This window comes from Micropterus salmoides, unplaced genomic scaffold (assembly GCF_014851395.1).
Source record: "Micropterus salmoides isolate LMB-PRFRI ecotype aquatic unplaced genomic scaffold, ASM1485139v1 Ms_hic_scaffold_12, whole genome shotgun sequence".
In the NCBI taxonomy this organism is placed as follows: domain Eukaryota; kingdom Metazoa; phylum Chordata; class Actinopteri; order Centrarchiformes; family Centrarchidae; genus Micropterus; species Micropterus salmoides.
In genome coordinates, this window is record NW_024040263.1 from 6,788,315 (window position 1) to 6,812,620 (window position 24,306).

The 24,306-nt window shown below is 39.4% G+C and overlaps 1 protein-coding gene across 3 annotated transcripts in view; it reads left to right on the forward strand.

Moving 5' to 3' along the window:
- The first annotated feature begins 223 nt into the window (after positions 1-223).
- fbxw7 (F-box and WD repeat domain containing 7) overlaps positions 224-24,306 on the forward strand; it is a 119,563-nt gene continuing 95,480 nt past the window's right edge. For 2 of the 3 annotated variants that reach the window (XM_038713105.1, XM_038713107.1), the window contains exons 1-3: positions 224-711; positions 12,646-12,794; positions 20,852-20,929. The gene's annotated coding sequence lies outside the window, so the exon portion shown is untranslated. The remainder of the gene's footprint in view (positions 712-12,645; positions 12,795-20,851; positions 20,930-24,306) is intronic. The other variant, XM_038713106.1, reaches the window with a different exon arrangement.

Sequence of the window (24,306 nt, forward strand, 5' to 3'; positions counted from 1 at the left end):
TATTAAGACATTTTATTGCTTTTTTATTTTTTGTAAGAGTTCTATTGAGGTGCAGTAGTGTTTCAGTTCAACTGTAAATCGATTGAAGCAGGGTTTGGATACTTAAAGACCCAAATATTAATTCAGCTTCTCACATGGATGTCATCCGGGGAGTGTATTATTACATCACATTCGAGCGCCCACTAGCAAACAAAAACGTTCCATCATCATGACGCGACAGCCATTCTCTCCAGTCGGTGGTGGACAGTCAGGAGACGAACAAACCTTGCGCTTGTTGAAGAGCCTGTGAACGGCAAATCGCCCACAACTGACACGCTGTTTGTTCTCAGTGGATGTGTTTCTCCTCATGTAACGGTCGGGCCCATCATAGGTCGCACAGTAAAGGAAAACAGTCAGAGGGTCGACCAACACTCGTCAGTCTGACAGAGCAGCTAACGATAGCGGTGTTTCACTAGCCTGCTAACACTACACGAAGTTGGCTTGTAGGTTGCCTTGCAGATGCTAGTTAGCTGGTCTTGCTAACGTGCTAGCGCCCGATAGTTGGGTGCAAACACTGAGTGCTGCTGGTGGGAAACGAAGAAGGAAGGTTTAACCTCATCGGACCCTGCAGCGTTAGCTTCATCAAGCTCCAAAGGATATCTCGGTTTGGATACACGACCAACAGGAATCTCCGGAGAGGCCTGCTGTCTTTTTCATTTCCACTTTTATCAGGTAAATACAGAATAACATTACAACGTGCAACATCACAACTGTGGAATATTGCAGGAATGGACCAGTGGAAGTGGGCCTAGCATTAGCGAGCTAACGAATAGCTTGTTAGCTAACTGAGTTAGCATTGCTAACGCTAGCCAGCTTAACGCACTTCTGTTGATGTGGAGCTTGTTAGCGATCTGAAAGAAGTAACCGGTGTCAGATTCAGCTCACTGTGTCTGGACGTACTGTGTTGTGGGGTTTCGAGCGTTAATGAAAACAGTCTGACCCAGTGTGGTACCTGTTACTTTTGGCTCACTCTGTTACTAACCCTGTGCCTTTTAAAGAAGCTGCACGAACTGAGTCAAAAGCTGAAAAGTGCGAGGAGTTCAGTCCGTATGCAACACATGCAAGCTTGGCAGTAGTGGAGTTTATTCATATGGATCATAAAATACACAATATATGTGTAGGTACAATTTTGGATCAGAATAATCGGATTTCCTCTGAGTGTCATGTCCCAAATGCTAGCAGACCCCATGCAAAGTTAACCTAACGTTTGCTGAATCCAGATGTTCTTTGGGGCACAGAGATGACTCTGTCATTCACTGGACAGTAACGACTGACAACACATGTTAAAATGTTTTTGGTACAACAATCTGTCTTGACATTTACTCATTTAGCTGACGCTTATCCAAAGCGACTTACAATTGCTATACATACAACTTGGGGTTAAGTGTCTTGCTCAAGGACACATTGGTGTCTCACAGTGGATTCGAACCCAGGTCTCTCACACCAAAGGCATGCGTCTGAGAGGTGTTTCTAATATTTAGTCTATGTTTATTGATATTAATGTGGTAAAAATATATTAGGAACACGAGTATTTCAGTTGTGAGTCTCATCGTGGTTTTGATGATATTTGGGAGATTGTTGTCAGGCGTAGAGAAACCTGGTTATGACACTGTACACGTAATTCTAATATTATCCATGTTTCAGCCACGTCTTTGAGTTCTTGACATCCAGCAAATCTGCGATTTCTGTACTGACTGAGCTACATCAACAGTTGAGGATGAACTCAGTTTGATGTGTTGCTTCATTTACCACTTTCTTCTCCATATATTCTTCCTTAATGGAAGACCAGAACTAGGGCTGCAGGATTTGGAGAAAAAGTCGTATTGTGATTATTGTGGACAATATTGCGATTCGATTTTAATGGAACAAATCGTACTATGAGTCTACTTGCTTAAATATCAAGGAATGCGCGTAATACTGACATTTTGAAATGTGTTGTTCTCAACTTGAACAAAGTTAAACAATATTTATAACAATAACAAGTAAAACAGTCTCGCTAATGTCCGCCTGAGATCGTACGTCGGCATTAAATATATTGCTGGGAAACAGCAGCCAGTGTTCAGCAGTGTGTTTACAGCGAACAGCAGATGGAGTTACGCTAAATACTGGGTCTGAAGTTGTTGTTTTAAGTTTTCATCAGTCAGGAGGTTTTTACACCGAGCCAAAGTCGGTCTCCTCCAAAACAACTGGAACAGCTGATTACAGCAGGTAATAAGTTAAAAATCCCATTCTTCCGATGCTCAGGCGGACACAGTCGTGAGTGCTGCAGCTGCTCTGCAGCCCTTGTCGGCTGGAAATGTTTTAATAACCTTCCAGGCTGTCGTGATTTTACGTTTGTATTGTTTTCTCTGTGCTGGTGTTATTTTAAGAACTTGATGGCTTTATCCAGTTTGTTATTAAATTAATAATAACGAACTTTATTGCGTGTCTCTTCATTATATTACCACACAAAAAAGCCGTTTTTAATGCCTATAGTTTTTCATTATATTCAAATCAAATCTGATGTTCATTTATACATTTTGCTCATGGATAGCGGTTGCTAAATAATGACACTGTGCATCGCTTTGTACGCAGTATAGGCCTACGTCAGCTGGTTAATTTCCCCAATCTTCGCCGGTCTTTAGATCGCAGTGGAAATGCAAACACAACAATGGGCTGAAGGAACCTTTTAGTTCCCTGAAAAGAGATCCGGGGACTTAAAAGTCCCAGGTACTTTTGGTCAAAACGCGGCTAGAGAAGAGAATATCACACACACTTTTTCTGTTTCATTAAATCGCACACTTTTTGTAACCACACATGACGACATTGCGATTTAGATTAATCGTGTAGCCCTAACCAGAACAACACCTTTTAACTTTTCAACATGTAGATCATCATTTTTGTTTGGTTGACTAACTACCAAGTAACCCGACCTGCACACATGGCTGATGAGAAACACATCATCACATTACAAGTGCAAAATAAAGTTTCAGTTTTTATTTCTCTCCACACCCTGATTCTCTCTTATTTGTGTTTATCTTGTGAACATTTTGTAGTATGGAAGGCAGTTAAATTTAATTTTGACATCACTAAAATATAAATAAATTACCATCCCAAACAGAGAAGACTGAAGTGGTATCCAACCCATTTTAAACCGTGGTCAGGAGGAGCGTTGTGAAGTTCGGTCATATGATACGCCATGACGTGATTCAGATGCACGGCCAACACAGGTTTAAGCTACATAACTGTTTGAAAGGGTTTGTAGACTAGTGACTCTTATTTCCTCTCCACCATATCTGCTAGTTAACTGCATTCACTTAACCTCTCGGCTCTGAGTCTCTCCTTGATGTGATGGCTACAGTAGGAAACATCTGTCTCTTGGTCCTGAGGTCAAGACTAAAACCAGTCTCCCAGATCAGTGACGGCATTTTCTTTCCACGTGTGTGTTGTCAAGGGCTGTGAACCTATGATAACAAACAGAGGACATACAGCAAACACTCACAATAACCACAATATAACGCACTCATTTTATTCTCAGTAGAAGAGGAGTTAAACCTAACCTCTTTAAGAATCATCTCCTGAAAACCTGTAAATATGTAGCATGTCCGTATTTTTTATTACAATAAGGGGGTTTGAAAGAAAACTTCAAAGCCCTCCTGATTGCCACATTTCGACAAGTTTAGGATACCTGTGCTGTGCTGTACTGTTAGAAGCTTTGATGAGTGCCTGTGATGCAGGCACGATGCCAGGATTGGTTTCCCATACAAAAGGAACGGCACAGTGAAACGAGTGGGTTACCTTGATGCAGTGAGAAAGCTGTAATAAGACAAGAAGGAAAGAGTAATAGATCATGCTTTTTCTGTCAGTTTTCTTTTGTAAATACCGGTGATATCTTGACACAACTCGGAAATTGTAGAAACGTTTTATATCACACGGATTACAAAAGTGCAACTGCAAAGGTGCTTTTTGCACAAGATCCTTGTGATGCGCAGAGCCTAACCACAGAATCCAACAGTCACTAGATGCTTTTCTATGTACTTGTGAAATTAGATCTACAACGCCAACAAGGCTTTTCCTCAATAGACACACAAAGCTTAAAGGTAGTTATTTCAGCGCTGTTGTATTGTATTGTCTTTGTATAGGAGTTTTTGTTTTTCTGTTGTTTCATTGTGCATTTTTAGCGACATACTGTTAAGATGTGCTTTGCGAGGCATATGTGTAACAGATGAAGTAGTCCAGACAGCCTGCAACATTTGCAGGTTTTCAACTTATACTGAACAGAAGTTATAGAAGAGATCCAAGGAGGGCAACATGTTAGTCATAGTCACTGTAAATTAGTCTGTTTATTTAATTTAAAACAAACGGAGAAGAATCACTTTGTTTTCTTGAGTTCAGTCTGTTCATTTTCACTTTTGGCTTCATAAAGCAGCAACTTTAACTAAGCCTATTTGAAAAGAACTGAAATAGACCTAAATAATAAGTAGGGATGGGTCATGATTTTTGATTTTTTTTTTTTTGAATAGTGATTAAAAGTGACTAATCAAATTATTGTCGTGTTGTCTTAAAATATTTCTATTTTTAATGTAAAACGCGGGTAGCACGTTCAGTTCAGCTACAGCGCTGTGAGAGGAGCTAGATCCTCAGGTTGTCGCCTAATAGCATTATGGTTGTGTATTGTGTTCGATGCTGCTGAAGAAATAAAGTTCCTGTTGATAGTATGAACACCACCACAACGTCTTGCTACCTTTTTTTTTTTTTTTTTTTTTTAATCAACAGAGCCTTCCGTACCATCAGTTACCAGCTATGCACTTTACTAATCTCTGCAGAGCTGGCACAGAGCTAAAACAAAGTGTGGAGATAGGTCTGGCTATACGTCAGTTGTGCCCTAATGGCATGTGTGTTGATCTGGCCATGATCCAGTAATTAATACTGCATCCTAGTATGATGTATGTTTTACGACAAAGATTTTCCAACATTAAGGACTCATTTCAGATTATGTGGCATCTGCACCAATACATGGCCACAGAACAGGAATACTTGACAAATGATAGGCAGATATGGACTTTTGGGGAAAGACTGTATTGAACAGGTTGCTGTTCTAAATTAATGTTTGAAGAAGCCATTATCTATCTACAAACCAATCAGCAACTTTATTACCCACAACTGCATTATTTGGAGTCAAAATGCCCCATGTTTCCCTTTTGAAAGCAATCATTGAACCCTTTAGTTCAGCGTATGACATTGTGTTCCTCCATCTGAATGGTTGAGGCAATATAAATAGGTGAGGATCACAAAAATGCAAGTACAATGATAGTCTTACAGTATTGAGACTAGAATGGCATATTTTCACTTCACATGGATCAGTGTGTGATGAAATACCATTTTCTGGCTGTGATTATTGCTGCAAGGCCTTGGCGAGTGAGAGATGAGGGGTAACCTAGACTTTGTTTGTGGAAAGCTTAACATTCCCACACTTCTCACTGTTGCTGTGTAACTGACCCCAGGGCCTTCCTAAAACCATTCTCATATGGACAGTGAGATTTCCTGGCTTTGAAGCTTGTGCACGGAGGGAGTTGCGCGCGAGATTGGTAATTAGGGATCTCAATGTGAAGGGAGTTTTATAGTGAGTATACATTCTTGGAGACTGGTCTGTAGACAGCTCTACACTGAACTTTTTATGATTTGAAAACAATTTAAAGCAGATTTGTAACATACATGCTTAAAATGAGACTAATGCTTGCTTATAAACACACTGTCAAATTAATTTTGTGAAGCTATTTCCTGTAGGCAACCACATAACCCTCTGAATGTTAACCCAAGTTATAAAACATATCATGTATTATTTGGTTATTAGGGAAATGGGGAAACTGCAACCATCTAAAAGTTTTTTTTTGGAATTATCTACAAACTACCTTTGTCAGTCTCGTTAAACATGTGCCACTTTTTCTCAGCTGCCTGAATCATTTTTTCATCCACTTTAATGAATTCAGACAATCATGGGGTTGTTGAGGACAGATGGGCCGGCCTAGAGGAGAGAGGACATCTAAAAATGTAGATGTGGAGGAATCAGTGGGGAGAAACTTGTAAAATAAGACAGCAGGAAGGAGCAAGTGGAGAAGGTATAGTGTGTGCTGGGACTTATTTAGAGGTGATGGTAAACAGGGGAATGCAGAAGGACATAAAACGGTTCTCATAAGCATGAAGAGGAGAAGCAAAAAGATAAGAGCATGCTCTACAATAGTCCAGCCTGCTGTCAGCGTTGTGTGTGTGTGTGGGCAGAGGCACTTGAGAGAGAGCGAGATCAATGAAAGAGGAAATTAAAGGGTTTTTCTTTGGGGAGGTCCAAGTCACCTTAAAGAGAGAGGGATCTCCCATCTCCTGGAAATCTCTTGAACTGTTGTTTTTGTTTTTCAAGAAAGAATTTAAGGGCAACAACAGAAAACGGCATCAAGGAGGACAGAAGTAAAGGTTAGGCTGTAAGTAGGTCAAATGTTTAGATATTATAACACACACAGAAGGCCTTCTGTCTTTTTTACCTCCTCCAAAGGAACTCTCAAACTGATTTGTCCAAAACCACTCATTTGTTCACTTCTCCTTATATAATAAACTCTCAAGAGTAAAACAGCATAGTTTAGAGTAATATCTATAAAGTGAAGCATTGCATAGATTACTACTACTTATGGCTGAGCGATATGGCCAAAAATGTTATCACCATACAAAATTGAATGTCATTCAACATTGATAATCATCACGATAAATGTCCAATCCTTATTTCTTACAAGTTTAAAGACAACTGAAGAAACCAGATGGTTAATTGTGGTTTTAAACTATTCTTTATGGTCAGAACTTGACAAAAACACTTGATGCCAAACAGTGGATCACTTAACAAATCTGAAGTAGAACATTCAAAACAATTATGATAAAATCTTTTTTCAGTCCCGTTTCCTCAACAAAATAAATATCTTAATTGAAATATTAAGTACAGCTAATTCGTTTGTGATTCAAATGAATTAAATCCAACAGTTATTCAACATTTGTTATATTGTTATTGAGGAAAATTATATTGCTAGTTTTGAGGGCACTATGTAGAGCATAAATTTTATACTCAGTGAATGAATCGTGAATGAGGTGTAGTTTTAGACATGGCCTATGCTTTTGTTTTTGACTGATGTTAGTTAACTGATGAGACGTTTTATGGGGGAGACACGCCACTCAATCATATCCTCAATATAACTCTGTGGGAAAACCCGTAACGGCAAAGATGGCGTTTATCCCGCCCCTCCCGCTAGAAAGTCAATCGTCTGCTTTTAACAGCCAAAGCGGGGAAAGAATTTCAGCCAATGTGTGTGGTTCCACTAACGCAAGGGTCGGTTTTAATTCTACTGCACATGCGTGGTAGTAGTGACACGTGGGGTGGAAGTATAAACGGTCTGGAAAAACGCTTTTTAAACCTTATTTAGGGGTTAGTCTCATTATATTTTCCTGCTTTTTTGCACTTTGCCAATCACATGCCTGACAAGTGTTGCAGTATGCGAGTCCTACATGTAGAGAGGCTGTGAAGTCTTCATGTTACGCAATACAAGAACCACATACAACATTATTTATCAAATTGGGTCGACCTGATGAATTTAGCGCGAGGATGCACAAGTGACAACGTCAGGATTTCCAAATAAGGTGTCTATACAAAATGGAAATAAGATTAATTGGTTTATATTTACAGAAAGTATAAAACACGTATAACATGTCTACATTAAGAGTAAATGGCTACATGTAATTTACTTTACTGGACCCTCTTGGGCCTCAGACCCACCCACTATAGTTCTGGCTCTTTCCCCATTTATTCAGATAGGAGCTTGGTCTTGTTAGTCCGAAACAGCTACCCAGAGGTGGCATGACTTCCCTATAAGGACTTTGTGTTAGCTAACTACTTGCTAGTATTAAGAAGAATACTGTGTCAGTTAGCTGGAAGTTAGCATTTAATAGCTATACTACAAAGTAAGCTGCAGTGTTTCAGGTTTAATCCTGGAGGGAAACTGTGATGTTGGAAAATAATATGGATGGTATGGGTGCTCCTTCTATGCTCTTCTCACACTCACGAAATTAGTGTAACCCCATATCTTTACATTATTGATATTTCTTTCTTTTCTTTTATCGTCCAGTTTCTCTTTATCTGTAACGCTATCATCTTTCATGTGATGGTATTTTCTGTTCTGTGCCTCATTTTAATATGCTTTCTTAGTTTGAAATCAGCAGCAGGGTTTACTGGAGATCTACAGAAAACTATAGCAGAGCGTGGGTGTGTTGTGAGTGGCCCTCTGCTCTGTATCTGTGAGGCGCAAGGAGCATGTTAATAATTCAGTGCTGTGCCATGTAGCTTTGACTTGGTTAATGAACATAGGGAGGAATCTCCCGGGCATATTGCTTTGATGTGGGCTATGGCGTGAATGCAGTGTGTGGGGACAAGATGAAGTCGCAGTTTTGGCAAAACAAGTCAATAATGGATGTATTATAGTTCAAAATGATGCTGCAGGCTCTCACAGATAAGTTAAGATATAGACATTTGGATTCCGGAGAGTCCTTTCCTAGACACTTAGTTTCTTGGTGCTCTGATTGCACATTTTTAACAGTTCCAGTATCATTTCACTTGAGGGCAGGGAATTGTGAACACAACATTGACATATCATTACATTTTAAGTTGATACGGTGATAATGTTAGCAAGCAGTTGCTTATTTACACATCCAGCGGTGACAGAGCAACACCGGCTTTCATTTAGAGTTGCGTTTCTGGCCACCTGGCGAATATAAGTCCAACATTCGTCTCATTTAGCTCTTGTGTTTTTTTTAAATGTCTCGCTCTTAAGATCCTAAATGCCTCACTATGTTCACCAGCTAGTTGCTAACGTTGTCTGTCTGCGGTTTGGTGCTGAGCAAGTAGTGTAAAGTGGACAGTGAAGTTGCGGGATGGACAGCTAAACAAGGAACTGAAACTTGCTTTGACGCTCTGTAAAGCAGAGGGGAGCTGCAGGTTCAGGTGATAATTCTCAGTAGGGTCATCACTGCAAGCAACTCTTTTCACATTGTTATTCGATACATTGTTTTTATAAAAATTAGGGATGTTGAAATACCAGAAAGGTAGTAGTTGACACCAATACCTGTAAAATTCCACGATTCTTGATAACAATTCGATACCACGGGGAAAAACAAAAATGAAACAATAAATACATACACTCCTTTTAATAAAAACATTTGAACATTACGAAAAACAACTAACTGCTGTTAGAGCTGTGAGAGGATGGTTTGATTTCATTATATTCATAAATGAGCAAGCTATTGAAATTACAACCTTGCTGTGTGCGTTTTTCATTATTAATCACTTAAATTTCCAAATTTTTCTTTACAAACTCAAGTGCGAAATGTTTAAGGGTGGTCAATATCTATATTGGCAGTTGTCTGAGATTTTTGTATATCTTTTATCTCTTATGATTAAAATGGATTGTATTGCACATTCAGTTGTTTAGCGCTGTAAACTGCATTGTCACCTTTGGTGATTTTGAGTTGATGAAATTAGTGCTCCAACAATTCCCAAAACTGTGAGAAATCAAGGCTATGACACGGACCTACTGAAGGTTACAGCTGCGAAACTAACTTCACCCACGTTTCCATACTCTCTTCTCTGCAGTGCTTCGCTGCAGCTGCACTTGTCGCTATCTTCCACGTGTTGGATCTCCCTTACATTCGGCACCTAGCAAAACGAGGACCGACATGTTTTCAGAATTTTAGTTTGGACTTGGTAACGAAGTATCTGTTCTTGTGACGTCCCTAATAGAAATGTTGATTATAGCTCCTCTAAATACAATATTACCTCTAAAGGTTCTGTTCATTGATTTGCAAGTTATTCATTACTCTATAAAACAGCCAGAGATTTTCCTTGATGATTGTTGACTCATTTCCATTGTCTCATGATCTGTTTTGTCATATTGCCTAAGCCCTAATGCAGCCAGACTGACATGGGCTTTTACTGCTTCACAGTGTCTGTGTGAATGGGACATAAGAAACTCCCCAGCACACAGCCCTCTCCTGCCGTACTGTGATTTCCTATCAGAGACTGCAAAGGCTCTGGACCTTTCAGCTCAGACGTTTTCCATCTTGCCTTAACACAATCGCATCTCTTCACTGCCACCCACAACTCATTCCCTCTCAAATGCCCACTAGTCCTTCTCAGAGACTGCAGCAGAGGTTCAGGATGAAAACCGTTTTGAAAGGAGGCCTCTCCGAGCAGAGGTCCTGTTGACATGGCAACGGCTGTCTTTGTGAATGGAGGCTTCTCTTACGCGGCTGGTCAGAGGTTTCCCACTGTCTCATGGTCCCTGTCAGGCGTCTTACAAGCAATCCTTTACAAGTTCACCAAACCAGGGCTTTATATTGGTTTTATGGTACCTTGTTTCGTTGTTTTCTGCAGGTTCTTAAAAGAATAAAAAGATAGTTTATAAAAGAATGTGTGATTGTGTTACTGCAGGTCTTTGTTTAGTTTCCACATTATGTGAACACTAGAGTGCTCTCAGTCATCTGCTGTTCACACTGAATATAGGGACAATGTGGACCTAAAGTTTATTCAGAAGATTGCTCGATCAAGCAGGTGGTCTTCATGTTTCTCCTGCATTTAACACAATCGGTACAAACTCTTTGAACTGGTTCCATGATGTAGTGCGGTTAATTCTAACCAGACCTTTCTGATTAGTGAACAATTATTTCAGCTCATCACAGTTATTGCTGTGCATTCTTTGTTGATTAGTTGACTAATCTGTCGTTTTCCAGCTAAATTAATTTTTAATAATTACTGAAACACGATTCCCATTTTTAGCATCACAATGCTTATGTCTTAAATAGCACTGTCTATTTTTTTCTGTACGAGTTCACTGATTTGTGGATGGACATGGATCATACAGTTTGGAGATTCCTCTGTAGGTAACAACTCAAAATTAAAAATCAAAACAGTGATTTCCGAGCCAGAACTACAATCAAGTACTTGCCACTATAAATGTTTAATCAGCCCAAAAGGTGTCAGGGAGGATAAACCCACTAATAATAGAGATAAAGCCGTGGTGGAACAAAAATGACACACACACACACACAGACACACACACACACACACACACAGACACAGACACAGACACACACACACACCCACACCCACCAAGAGTGTTTTGTTTGTTTTCTATGCAGTCAGCCAGGTTATTTGTCAAAATTAGTCCCTGATTAGATGTCTTGAATGAACATGGTGTCTGTACTCTGTGGACCCGGACAGAGAACCACTGACCTAATTTATTAATTTCCAAATTCAGATTAATCCTAAAAAATAAAAAGGCCAAGGTCACTGCAGCTTGTCCTTGTCTTTTTCACTGCCACGCAGGTGTCTACAGTTGGCACTCTCTGCATTGTCTGTCCTTCATACTGTTTCCTAATTCTGAGAGCAGAAATTAGGAATAAATGTGTGATTGCGCTGTTTGTGAAAATAATAATTTCCCGCTTAAATGGTGTATCTTTTAATGGAGCAGTTTTGCCCTGATAATATCCAGTTTCAACATGGCCAAAATCAACCTAACGATTTGTGGCAATTAAGTCTAACACGTTCTAATTGGTCTGACTGAGAATCCATTATTTTTATTAGCTATTAATTATCTAAGTAAGCTATGTTAGACAATCTAAGTAAACTTTTTCATCGTACAGTTAACAACATAGAAACTGCCTAGACATCATCTCAGTTGGAAGTTATGTAGAACACAGTTCTCTGGCCCACATACTTCTGGATGAATTATTTACTGTTTATCGAAATTAAAGTAGGTTGAGTCACACTTACCCAAGCTCAAAAATGCATCTTGGGTGAATTGATCCCAAATTGACAGCTTTATGTAGACATGAATGCACCCAAAATGCATGCAGGCAGTGGGGTGTACGGCTTAATTTTTACACCATATCCAGTAATTTTAAGTTGATTCATATGCTTTATTCCATACATTGCATTTTATCCCATTCCTCTCAAGATCAAACTTCAATCATAGCTTATTTTGGTGTGATAAAGAATTAGAGGCACTATAGGAATGTGTTGCATTGTAATGGTAGGATATCCTCCCTCAGACTTGACCTGGGTGGCTTTCCGCCGGAGACGCAGGCAGCTGGCAGCTCAGTTAAAGTGCCTTTAATTCTATTAGAGAGGATAATCCTTGAGGGAGACTTCACTGAACAGAAGGCGCAGGCAAACAGTCTGTCAATTCACTTTCCTCACTTTTGCCACCTGATTGTGTCCCTTGCACAAACCCTCCTGAAGCTGCCAGTCGTTCTCCACCACATGGTCACCATATGCTTTCTTCATTACTCCCTAAAAGGAATTATAGCCTCCCTATACAAGACCTATAAAACAGAGAAAAAACAATGACGTGTTTTGTGGGACTTTAAAGTTTTAGCTCTGCTCCAAACCAAATTATTATAAAAGATATCGGTGGTGAATTTTTTTGACATTACAAGATGAAAGTAAGCAGGCATGTTTAGCTTATTTCTCTCCTGTTGCTGTTTCTTTTGTAACACACAGTTGTTTTCTCACCTCTGTTGCTTTCTCTACATTTTCTCTAGCCTCCCACCTTGCACCTTCGTTGCCACTGGCTCAGTCGGGGGCTCAGCATCACTTCAAAGGGAAGGTCTGCAGAGCAGCAGATAACACGCTGTATCCCCAAGCAGCAGCAAGCTTTTCCAGAGCCCCTACGCAGTCCCTCGACTGACAGGTTTGGCCCTTTCTGTGTCTTGTAGGAAACCGCTTCTGCTACTCCTTTTTCTTTGCTGATGCTTATTGTGTTTTTTTTGCCTTTAGTACCTCTCAGCCTGCAATTTCCGTTGTTCTGTTGACCCCAAGGCTTAAAAGTACACTTGAATTGCATTGTTGCCTCACAGCATTTGTATGTATTTGTGGAACTTGAAAAGATGAATTGAAATGAGTAACTTGTTGGTAGTTTGTTAGTAGGAGCATTGTGACCTGTTGCATAGGAGGACTCTCATATTGTTCAGTGGGATGCACAAATGGTTTAACTTTAACATCTTTCAGCTTTTTTGAAAATCTTTACCTAAGTAAAAATGACCATATGACAAACCTACTTAAGTACAAGTACAAATACTCTTTAATATTTTAAGGAGCAGCCCATTTTTGAATGAATTGATGGCTTAGGCCTGAATTGCTGCTCCCCTATGAGCCAGAGCTCTGTTGGCTGTTCCTAAGTCCCGACGCAAGACTAAAGGTGAGCGGGCTTTTGCAGTCAGGGCCCTTTAGCCCTGGAACCTGAGGCTTGCAGGATTGGAAACATCTTTGAAAACACTTAAACATATCTTATCATAAATGTGTTGATGAATTTCATTCATTTTAACTGTGTATCATTTTATGGCTTCTGTCCTGACATGTTTTAAATCTTTGTTCGATCATGTTAAGCACTTTGTAATATTGTTTTCGTAAGTGCTGTATAAATAAAGTTTATTATTATATAGAGGTAGACCTGTGCGCCATGTGTAAAGCCCAGCAGGACTGTTTCATCCATCCATATTTGTACTTTCCCTATACTTCTCAAGAATGATTGATTGTTTCCTAAATAAATAACAGCTGGTAGCCTGCTGAGTGATAGCCAAGATCAGTTTCACCGGCGACATTTAATGAATTCACCGCCAGCCGTTGCTACATCATCTGACTTAGACTCTACAGTGTGAAGCCTACATGTGTTCTGCATAGACTAAATGTGCTTTTAATACGCCATTAATGAAATGTGAAAGTATTTATTGTGAAAGGGTGATGCAGGCTGCATTCCAATGCAGCCACCAGTGGCATAGTGTGCAGTTACTGGATGTGAGTTACATTAGTAGAACAACCAAACCTTTAAATCTGAAAAGGGTATTTTGCATTTGCCCAGCTGATTCAAAAAGTGGCACAAGCGCACGTCTTTGTATTGAATGCGTAACGGCATGCACACAGCTTGGGGGACAGCTCATTTCGGTTATTGTAGCAAAATGCATAGTAGATAACAGACTAGTAGTAACAAAAGTATGAATGGCAAATGTAGCAAAGTTAAAAGTACTTGAGTAAAGATTAAAAGTACAGTCTTACAAAGGAACGTGAAAAGTTACTCTTACTAAAAAAGTTACTTTTTACTAGTTTGCGTTACTACCCACCCCTGACTTTTAGTCATTATCGTTAACACATTAATCAAGATATTTAGCGCTGATCTCATTCTTCAATCCTCTCTGGTGAATGTTGGTGGTGTGGTTACAATTTTTGTTTACATTTGGGTCACAATTGTGAATTAATGTCACGGAATTGACTGTTTGGTTCCTTTTCTCATATTGAAGGCTAGTAATTATATGAACATCAAGTAGGTATAAGGCTATCAGAAAACGGCATCAGTGAAAAAGGGAACACCGGCACACTTACTCCATGCCACAAAAGTTTAATATGACATTTTGATCCTACATCAATCTTCGTCAGGCCCTCACCTGACCTAACTCCTTTTCTTAAATTGACACATAATGTCTCTGCATTAGATATCCTGCATAGGCCACCCCTTTTCGCAATTGCTTTTCTAAAATATTGATGTTCCTCTACAGTATTTATTACTTTTTCCAGGATCAGTGATTGATTAGATCTTGGCTCACCCTCTGCGTGCCTCTGTGAATGATCACATAGCAATTATAAATACCAAATATTTCAGACAGCTCGTGGTGTGAATCATTGGCTTCAGAGAAATTCAGTTCGACTCATGACCCCGTAGTTGGCAGACTGATTCAAGAGCAATTACTTTGATTATGTCAATCATAATTTGACTCACTACTGGGCCAAGTTGTATAAACACTAAATAAATGCAATGAGTGTGACACCAACCATTTTACAAGTGGGGAAAATAGATTTACATTTACTTAAAAAAATAACATTTTCATTGTTTTAATTAAATCAATGATGTGATATAAATTATAATATCTTGTTTTGGCCAATTATGGATTTGAGCTTGACTAACAAAAATCATCTTTTACACGAAACTCTTACACACGTAACGGATGCTGGATGGATGTTAGAGTACTTAAAGTATTTTGCTAATGCTTAAAGTCATGGCATCTGTTGAGCTTATCTGTGTTTCCATGGTAGCAGCACCTTGCTGCTCAGGTTCCTTGTGATTTCCTCTGGGATGAGACACCTCTTACTCTGCTCTTTAAGAACATATTTGTCTGCCTGTGGATTTCTGTGGCACATACCGTCTCTAGTGAAAAAAAGACTGTTATACAAGCCTGTCTTGGTTGTAACCAGGAGCTAGATAAATGTTGCCAAAAACAGGAAAAGGAAAAGATCATGTCCACACTGAACAAAAGCCTACTCTCCTTTGAAGATTTTCAAGTTATGAACATCTTTGTTACATTCATTCTCTGGCAGTAGACGCATGTTGACGTATACCCTTCTCAGTTTCATGCAAATGGAGCATTTACCCTTTAAATTATAACATAACATATATAAAAAATCTGAATAATCCATTTTAAGACCTAGCTATTTTTCTTGCTAAATGTATTCTTTATACCTGGATTACTTGTCATTAAGGCTCATTATTTATTTATTTATAGTATTTGCGCATTTGTCACGTTAATGAATTCATACAGAGAAAGCAGAGTTTTCAGACTTCCACTAGGATCATTGCTTTTCCCTCCGATTTGTTGGAAGACATATGCATCATATCTGCACACTGAATGTTAATGTGATGCAAATTAGGCATGAAACAAAATATCAAATTAGATTTTGTGATATTAAACTAAAAAAAAATGAACGTGCCACACTGTGCCATACTTTTATCTGGTCTGGCCTGCCAGTCGTGTGTGTTTGTGCACGTGCGTGTGTGTCTGGGGCTGTGTTAATGGAATGGACCTCTTCACTCGGTAACACTAATCAAGTTTATTTATAGTGCAACATCAATGCAAAGACGGTAACGCAATCAATCATATCATTGTCGTCATCACCATCAGCACTGTCATAGCTGTTGACACCATATTTAAAACTAAAAATGGCACCTGCGATAGTGACAACAATCCAGCAGATGTTACTATTCATCTGTAAGAATTGTTGTTAATCTTTGCTTAGCAAGTAAAACAGTGCAGAGAGAGAGAGAGAGAGAGATGGGCTCTAACGTTTAAAAATCTCAACTGATCCTGCCTCTCACAATTGTAATGGAAACTTTAAAGGATGAGAACAATGTCTGCAAAAGATTGAAAGGATTATTTGTAGTAATAACATTAATCAATTCTGCATCAACAGCCTGACACAAACGTGTATGTTCTTACTCTTTCATTACTTCTGCCTCCTCCTCATTAATTTCAATCTGCTGTGCGTGACTGAAATGTGAGCTAGTTTGCTGTGGGGAAATTTCTTTTTTCTTTTTCTTTTTTTTACTGCTGAGACTCACAGCTGCAAATTGTGTCATGATAGTGATGGTCAGGTCTCTGGTGTAGAAAGCTCCTGGGCTTGGAAGGAGAAACTGTTGAGAAGGTGGGGTCGGAGAGGAAATGAGGCTGCATTCCAGCAGTGATTTATGAAGTGTCTTTCATTCTCTCTGTACTTCTGTGACTAGTTTGCAGCTGCTCCAGACAGTTCCCGACTTTAGGAGCGCTGGACCCTCTCAGCATGTGTATTGAAAGGACGCCATTAGTTACCATTTAAGCGAAGTTGATACTAAGCTTAATGAAAGTTGCTAATTTGAAGATTCACCTGTGGCTCTTTAGACTTTCTTAAAACCAAAAAAACCTTCCATTTTTTTGCTTTTCACAAATGCACCATCCCTGCACAGCTGTATGCAGAAGCCTGCATTTTATTTTCCCCCCACTGGCATCCCTATTTTGAGACTGCGGTCATCATTCACCAAGGAAATATCTTGAATCAAGCTCTCATGTGGACCACAGAGCTGGGAACAAAAACTAAATGCTCACAAACTACAGAGTGAGTCACGTCTTAAACATGGGTTCCAATGTGACTAGACGAGGCCTGTTTTATCATTAATCTGTAAGAGACTGGAACACTGCTGTGAGAGAACATGTCAACCACAGACTGGGCTCGAAGTTCACACCTGCGCCAGGAATTAAGATATTCAACACCTCTGGGTTCTCTGAGTATGTTGGATTAGCAGTCTTTAATATACAAAATGTTTGGTATATTAAGATTACAGTGGAAACTATTGCATCTATTGTGTGACCTAAAGTTGGAATAGCCACTCAAAAATATTTAACATTCAGCTACTAGTTATGCATTTCAGAAAATATGTTAACAGGCTGTTTACTATGGAACAATGATCTCTCTTTACTTTTCATGGTACACCCTTATAATGGAGTCACAGTTGAAACTACTGGCCCTCATTTCATCAAGTGTTGTTGGAAATGTCTAATATTACACCTCTTTCTTTTCCTCGTACTTTCAATCAAATGTTGTGTAAAGGTCAGCCAAAGTCTCCATAAGACAAGGACAGCTATTTTGAAGAGGGCCGTACAGTAATTTTATCAGTGCTTGTGGAACTTAAAAATAACTTGGAGCCACACATACTTGTTATGCAACTTGTGTTATTAAGTTGCCGTTTGCTAATTTCTTATGTAATAATAACATAATACATAATAACAAGTTATGCATCTTTGTTATATAAAATAATCAAGTGGAAAGGACGTCCGTCTGATTTAACACTGACTTTGAATTAAATTTAAATCATGACATCAGACCACTGAAGGAGAGGCATATCGCTGCTGTGTCTTCTAAATTAATGCACACATAAGTGCATATCCAAGTTGAGATAATTTTCCTATTCGCAGTTGATAGATTCTGGTTGAAAGCAATGGTTTTGTTCACCGAAGACAGGTGGAATAATCCAGTGCCTCTCTCATACTTTGGCTGTGTTGAGTTACTCAGACTGAAGTGCCAGGCCATTCCTCCATGTGGACTCACTTTATTTGGCACACCCAGGCACAGCTGACCCAGGCTAAAGTTGCTGGCATCCACAACCTCTGTGCTTGCCTCACTCAAAGGGCTCTGGGAAACATTCATAACTTTTCCTAGAAAGCTAAACTTAAGTTATCCCTTTGATATAGGAGTTTCAAGGTGGCTTATTTTGTTTCTGAAAACAGGAGTTTGCTAACATGTAGCTTGCAGAGTGGGCGAAACAGAAACGTCAGACCTTTGTGTCCATATTAAGGAGATGTTTTGCAAGCCCATACCACTAGTATAGCCACCTATGTCATGAATAAGTGTATACTTGGTGCTACACCATTTAATCGAAATATTATGTCAAAAAAATATTATTTGTCAAAAAAAATCGCAGGAGCTGCAATTTTTTTTGACAAAGGTAAAAATGTGTCACAACATAATTATAAATGAAGCATTGTGGTGCTACAAAGATGCCCCGGCCTACAAATCACATTCTCTAGACTTAAGGGAACATGGTTGTTTGGTACAGACCACAAAATTACCATTCCCACCAAAATGGCATTATGTGTAAAATAATCTCAATATGGTTTTTAGTGTTTGTGCAGATGGTTAAGCTCTACTTAGTGCTCTCCTACTGAGTCAAAGTAACTCTGGCTGACCACTAATTCTCCTTTTCATCTTAAATGCAGAATTGATAAGATTATTTTTGAGCATTTTGCCATTGTCAGTGACATAATAGATACAAACAGAATGCGAACTACCCCCGAACCACTAGGCCACATACTGGGTATGTGTAGTGACACTGAGTTTATCAGTTGATGCTTTCTTCACCAGCTGACTCTAATGGTCGGTATCTGGACCGATCCGAGAATATTTTAGTCGACCGATATTGGCTTAATTAAAGCAGATCAAAACCCGATCCTGTGTTTACTGGACTTCATTTATGTGTTGGATCCTTGGATCAGACTCTGTATCAGTGATGACGAACGATTGGGATCGGAGCCAAAAAAACCTTGATTTCACAACACACAAGAAGTAGAACATGAAGGAGAGCAATATTTAATTGTTCTCTCAATGGCTTAGTGTTTCTCATTGAATCCACCTTTCAGGAGTTTTGTCTAAAAATCATCATGTCATTGGCAGGCAGAGTAACCTCTAACCACATCTGGAAACCTCCATTGTGCAACATCATTCATTACACTATGAACGAAGCGCTTCTTTGTGACTTAAATTCTGCGCTTCATTGCAAATACAGCCTATATTAGAATCCTGACTTGTGAGGCTTTCAGTCTGTCGCCTGTATTTCTGTCTCACGGTTATTAAATGTCAAACAGCTGGATTGTCTGTCTGTGCATCTGCTCATTTCCCAGAACGCGATGTCCATATCCAGTTTTGTTTACGTCAGCTTAGAAATCCTGTTCTCTACACAAGCCAGCTCCTTCCTTCTTCTAGTGGGCCCTTTGCAAGCAGCTGCTGAAAACCAACATCTCCATTTCTCATATTAGAACACCTTTATCTGTGTTTTGACCTGTTGTTGAGCAAATTATACCTTAGGGTACAGAAATAAGCTTTCTAGTATTTCGACTATTTGCGCAGTGTTGATTTAAGGTTGAGAATTTCAACAGTTGGACATATGGTTTGTGTTAGAAGGATCACAGGGAGCCTGAGACAGGGGTGCTAGTAGCTCTGCCGGTATAGACTAACTCATTAATGGTCAGATCTTATCCAGAGGTGACAGGTGGTTATAGCTTCTAGCTGAACTGCTGAAATTACATTTTTGCTATAACATATCTTTATATCACAATTGAAGTTATATTAACTTTCCTCTGTGTTATCTGGCGAGGTGTAGTAGGCAGCAGTCAACCGGCTGCGGGGCCAACATTGTTAGCTGTTGTCCTATCTGTGAGCACTTGAGCACTCCCTACATTCCTCAGACCGCTGATGTTACAGGGCTTCTCTTTGCTGTGAGTTTTCACGATTTGGTAATTTGCGGTTGACACTGCTGGATCCATGAGAGACAGAAATCTGACGCTAGCTATACAACCCCCCACCCCCTACTTTTGTGTAATTTGTAAAACCTCGTCTCAGTAACGGCATTGTCCAACTGTGGACTGAGTGTTTCTGTAGTTCCAACCAAGTGATATGTATTCTCTCTAGAAGATCGCCTCATGTCAGTTTCAGGAGTCTCATTCTCTGTTAAACTTTTATTCATTTCATATCAATAATTCCAGCTTATAAACATAATGGTTTTTAATCAGGACCTCCAGTATTTGAATGAAGCAGCTTGTAATAAAACAGGGTGTCAGATTTAGTAGACTATTAGCTGTTATTATGAGTATGTTTATATGAGTCAGATACATTTTTAGTCAACGTTTGAGCAAATGTAAGTATTTGATTGGACTTGAATTTGAATTGGCAAAATAACTGTGGCCAAAATAAACGTGATCATGGCATCCCTATACCTTGACTTTGCAAAGACGCGTCATCGTGTTAATGCTCTTAGCTGTGAACTGGGTTGCCAGCAGCTAACCTCTGTTCACTTCCCATCAGACAAGACAGAGGAAGAACTGACGTATCTGTGGTGGTGACTCACTGTTACACGCTGATGCAGGTGTTGTACGTCGTGCCCGGTTGTTAAATTGTTCTGTTTAGTGTTTTTTTTTTTTTTTTTTAAGGCAAACCTATTGCTGGCATGTTTTCTCTCGGTTTTGGGGGAAAAAAACTGAAATCCCAGCATCCTAATCTCCTTATTCTGGCCCTCCTGTTTTCTCCTCTCGAATTCCAGACGGCCCCATGGCCTGTTGTTTCTTAGATGACCTCTGAGATTGCTGTACTGACAGCTCTTTTTTCCATCTTTGTTCACAGAAAGAATCAACCCTTAGAGTGGGACCTGGAGTGAAGAAAACCAATTGTGGCCTGAACAAAGACAGACAGAGAGGAACTGTAAGTAAACACTGCAACTGTGTGAACTTCTCCGGGGTCAGGAAGTTTGCGTATGTATGTAACTTATGCTTAAGCCAGTGTAGTGCTTATCGAATAGGTTTACACACAGCAATAGTGAGAATTGTGGTTGTTTTGAATGGGTGTCTGTAGATGACAAAGCAGCCATCAAAATTGCTTTTTGGTGTATCCGAATCTTTGTTTGGATGGTTGTTCGGCTGAAAATATCTAGCAGCCATTTATTAGGCTCCTTGCTGCCATATTTGTATTCTATGTATCTTTCTGTCCGTGAACAACATTTTGTTCACAAGCTTAGTTTTTGGAAAATAAAACCTGGAAGACAAATGGTGAACAAAGCAAACAAGGATCTCAAACTTCCAATGAAAAGTCGCCTGGCAAATGTCCATGTAGGGTAGCCTCTCATCGGCTGATGTAAAGGCTATTTTACACGTTCGCAGCAAACATTGACATACATTTATAAACAGACTCAAGTTGATGCCATGTCAGTGTTTGTTTGCTTGAACACAGTTGTTTCCTAGCAAAACATTAACCATGTAATGGTCTGTTATCTGCATCAATTCATTCCCACTGCACTGTGGTATCAGCCACCATTAATAAGTTCTCAACCTATAGGAAACACCGGTTTTAATAATACTGAACCATGTACTGCAAACCAAACTGCAGAATTACAAAGCACTTTCCAGACAGGGAACCAAACAATAGCAAAGTACATGATAAAATGGAAAGATTATTCAAGACCTGGAAAGAAAAAGTATGTACAGTCAAGATTATAACATAGTATAGAGGTAACGATGCGCAGGCTTACTGTTTTATACGGTTTATTTTCAGAATCGATTATTCTGCAGGTTATTTTCTTGATTGATCATATAGGCTACAAAAATGTCACAAGTCGTCAAGAGCTCACGGTGTTGGTTTTGTTTTATGCCAAAGTGAAACTATACTACTAAAGAACCGCCATGACATGTTTCACATCGGAGTGTGTAGTCTACATTAGGTCCCTTTAGTGAAGATGTGTAAGCCATGTGTCATCTAATGGAGTGGAAAAGGTGCCACGGGGATCAAGGAGGACAAGAAAATGATTACTGTAGTGGATGTACGGAAGGCCCCACCCTGTGTTTCATTGTCAGCATCTCGGGCAGGATGCAGACCTTTCACACTTGCACATGAGACACAGTGGAAGTTGTTGGGAGTTGTTATGAACAAACAGGAGGTTCATTCCTGTGTGTGTGTGTGTGTGTGTGGAAGCAGGGAGCTGAAAAGGCATGTGAATGGCTGCAAAATAAATAGCTGTCATTTAGCTTAATACAGTTAGTCTAGACATTGGTAGGAATCGTTCAGTTTTTTTGGAAACCTTGAGTTGTATATTGGCAATCGTGTCAAATTACATTTACTCATTTAGCTGACACTTTTATCCAAAGCGACTTACAATTGCTATACATGTCAGAGGTCGCACACCTCTGGAGCAACTAGGGGTTAAGTGTCTTGCTCAGGGACACAATGGTGGATGTCTCACAGTGGGAATTGAACCCAGGTCTCCCACACCAAAGGCAAGCATCTTATCTATGCGCCATCACCACCCCACAAATGATCAAATGTCTCTTTCTTTCTGTAAGATTTCAAACTTGTGCTTTTCATGCACAGGAACCAACATTTTCGCATGGCTAGGTTGCAAATGTTGATCACCTTGAGGTCGATGCATGTGTGGTTGTCAGCAATGTGGGGCCAAAGCCATACTGTGTTTATGGTGCATCCAGTGCTCATTGCTGTAGGGGGTGGGGGTGTTCATCCTTAAAGCCATGAGTGAAGTGCAAGGCTTGAATTATTCATCCTAAGCACGCACTGGTGAATTAAAGGTAAAGTGATAGCACATGGCAGTGCCTTCCTTGGCTCGCTGATGCATTTTTAAAGTGTGGACTGGCACTCAAATGTCAAAATGTTAACATTGTCTTCCCCCTAAAACTGTTACACTTATCTCAGGGACCGGATAAAGGACATTAGATATGGAGTTTGAATAATTCAGGATGATGGTTTGGGATTGAATTTTAATCAAATTGCCACTTCCCTATTTCTATCCCAGTGCTATCTCCCTGTGCTCGAAACTTGAAATGCTGTGAATGATGAATGATGCAATACTATCGTGTTGCAAATGGGAGACAGAATATTTGTTCGCTCACTGAACTGTGCATGCTTCTGCTTGTTACATTCGTAGGAAGAGATTTTGCTTTATAGGTTGAACATTAAGGAACAAAAGAAAAGTAAATTCCGGTGAAAAGGTGACTGTACTGCAGAATCCCGGTAGGAAGAAGTGCACTGCTGTCATTTCCTGTAAGGTCCTTTTTTTAACATTTGATTTGGAAACTGCTTCCTAAGCAGACTGTTGAAAGGGACTGAGATTTAACCATCCTCTGTGTCACTCCCTAATCAGTCCCACACCTCACACCCACTCATTCTCTGTAAATAATTCAGAACAGCCTTTTGCCTGCTCCAGAGAAGAGCGTACGCACAATGATAATGGAGGATAGCTGGGGACAGTAAAAATCGCTGCCAATGCACATTTCAGAAGTCCAGAAAGTTGAAACATCTTTAGCTACGCTATCGTTTTAAATGTGGACATGTTCAGCTAAAGATTAGCTTCATGTTTATCTATGCAAATGATCACAAGCCCAGATGAAACATCACTGAAATAAAGAGTCTGTAGCAGGTGAAAACTAAATGGGAATGTGGTGCCATATATCTAATTTAAGCAAATTGTCAAATTGTAAATACTAAAGAAGAATTATTTTCAGTGTGAGCCAAAAGGGTCAGTATTTTAAAATAAAGAATGACCTGCTTTTTTTTTTTAGTAGCCAGCTTTTTTTAAAGACTTTCTTTTTAAGGTCAACTTTAGGGCAACAACTAACTGTTACCTTTATTGTTGATTAATCTGTGCATTATTTTCTTGGTGAATGGATTAGTTGTTTTGTTTATAAAATGTCAGAATTGTGAAAAATCTCACAGAGGAGAAATTCACATTTGAGAAGCTGGAATCAGAGAATTTTGACTTTTAATTTCTTAACACTGATTAATCGATTATCAAAATTATGGGTGATGAATTTAATAGTTGACAACTAATTGATATACATAGTTACAGCTCTAGTCAACTTCTTAACGTAATGATGGATACAAAAGATGAGTTGAAGTAACTGACCTTTTCTGTGATGGGTTTTTGTGGTTTGAGATTATAGCTCACTGCTGTATTTGGGATATTGGGCAGGGTGCCTGTAAATAAATCAGCTGTTTTGTGTTTTCCAGTACTATGCTTTGAGCCCGCTCTGTGCTTGTATTTGTAAAACTAAGTGGAACAGGAAAATATGGATGTT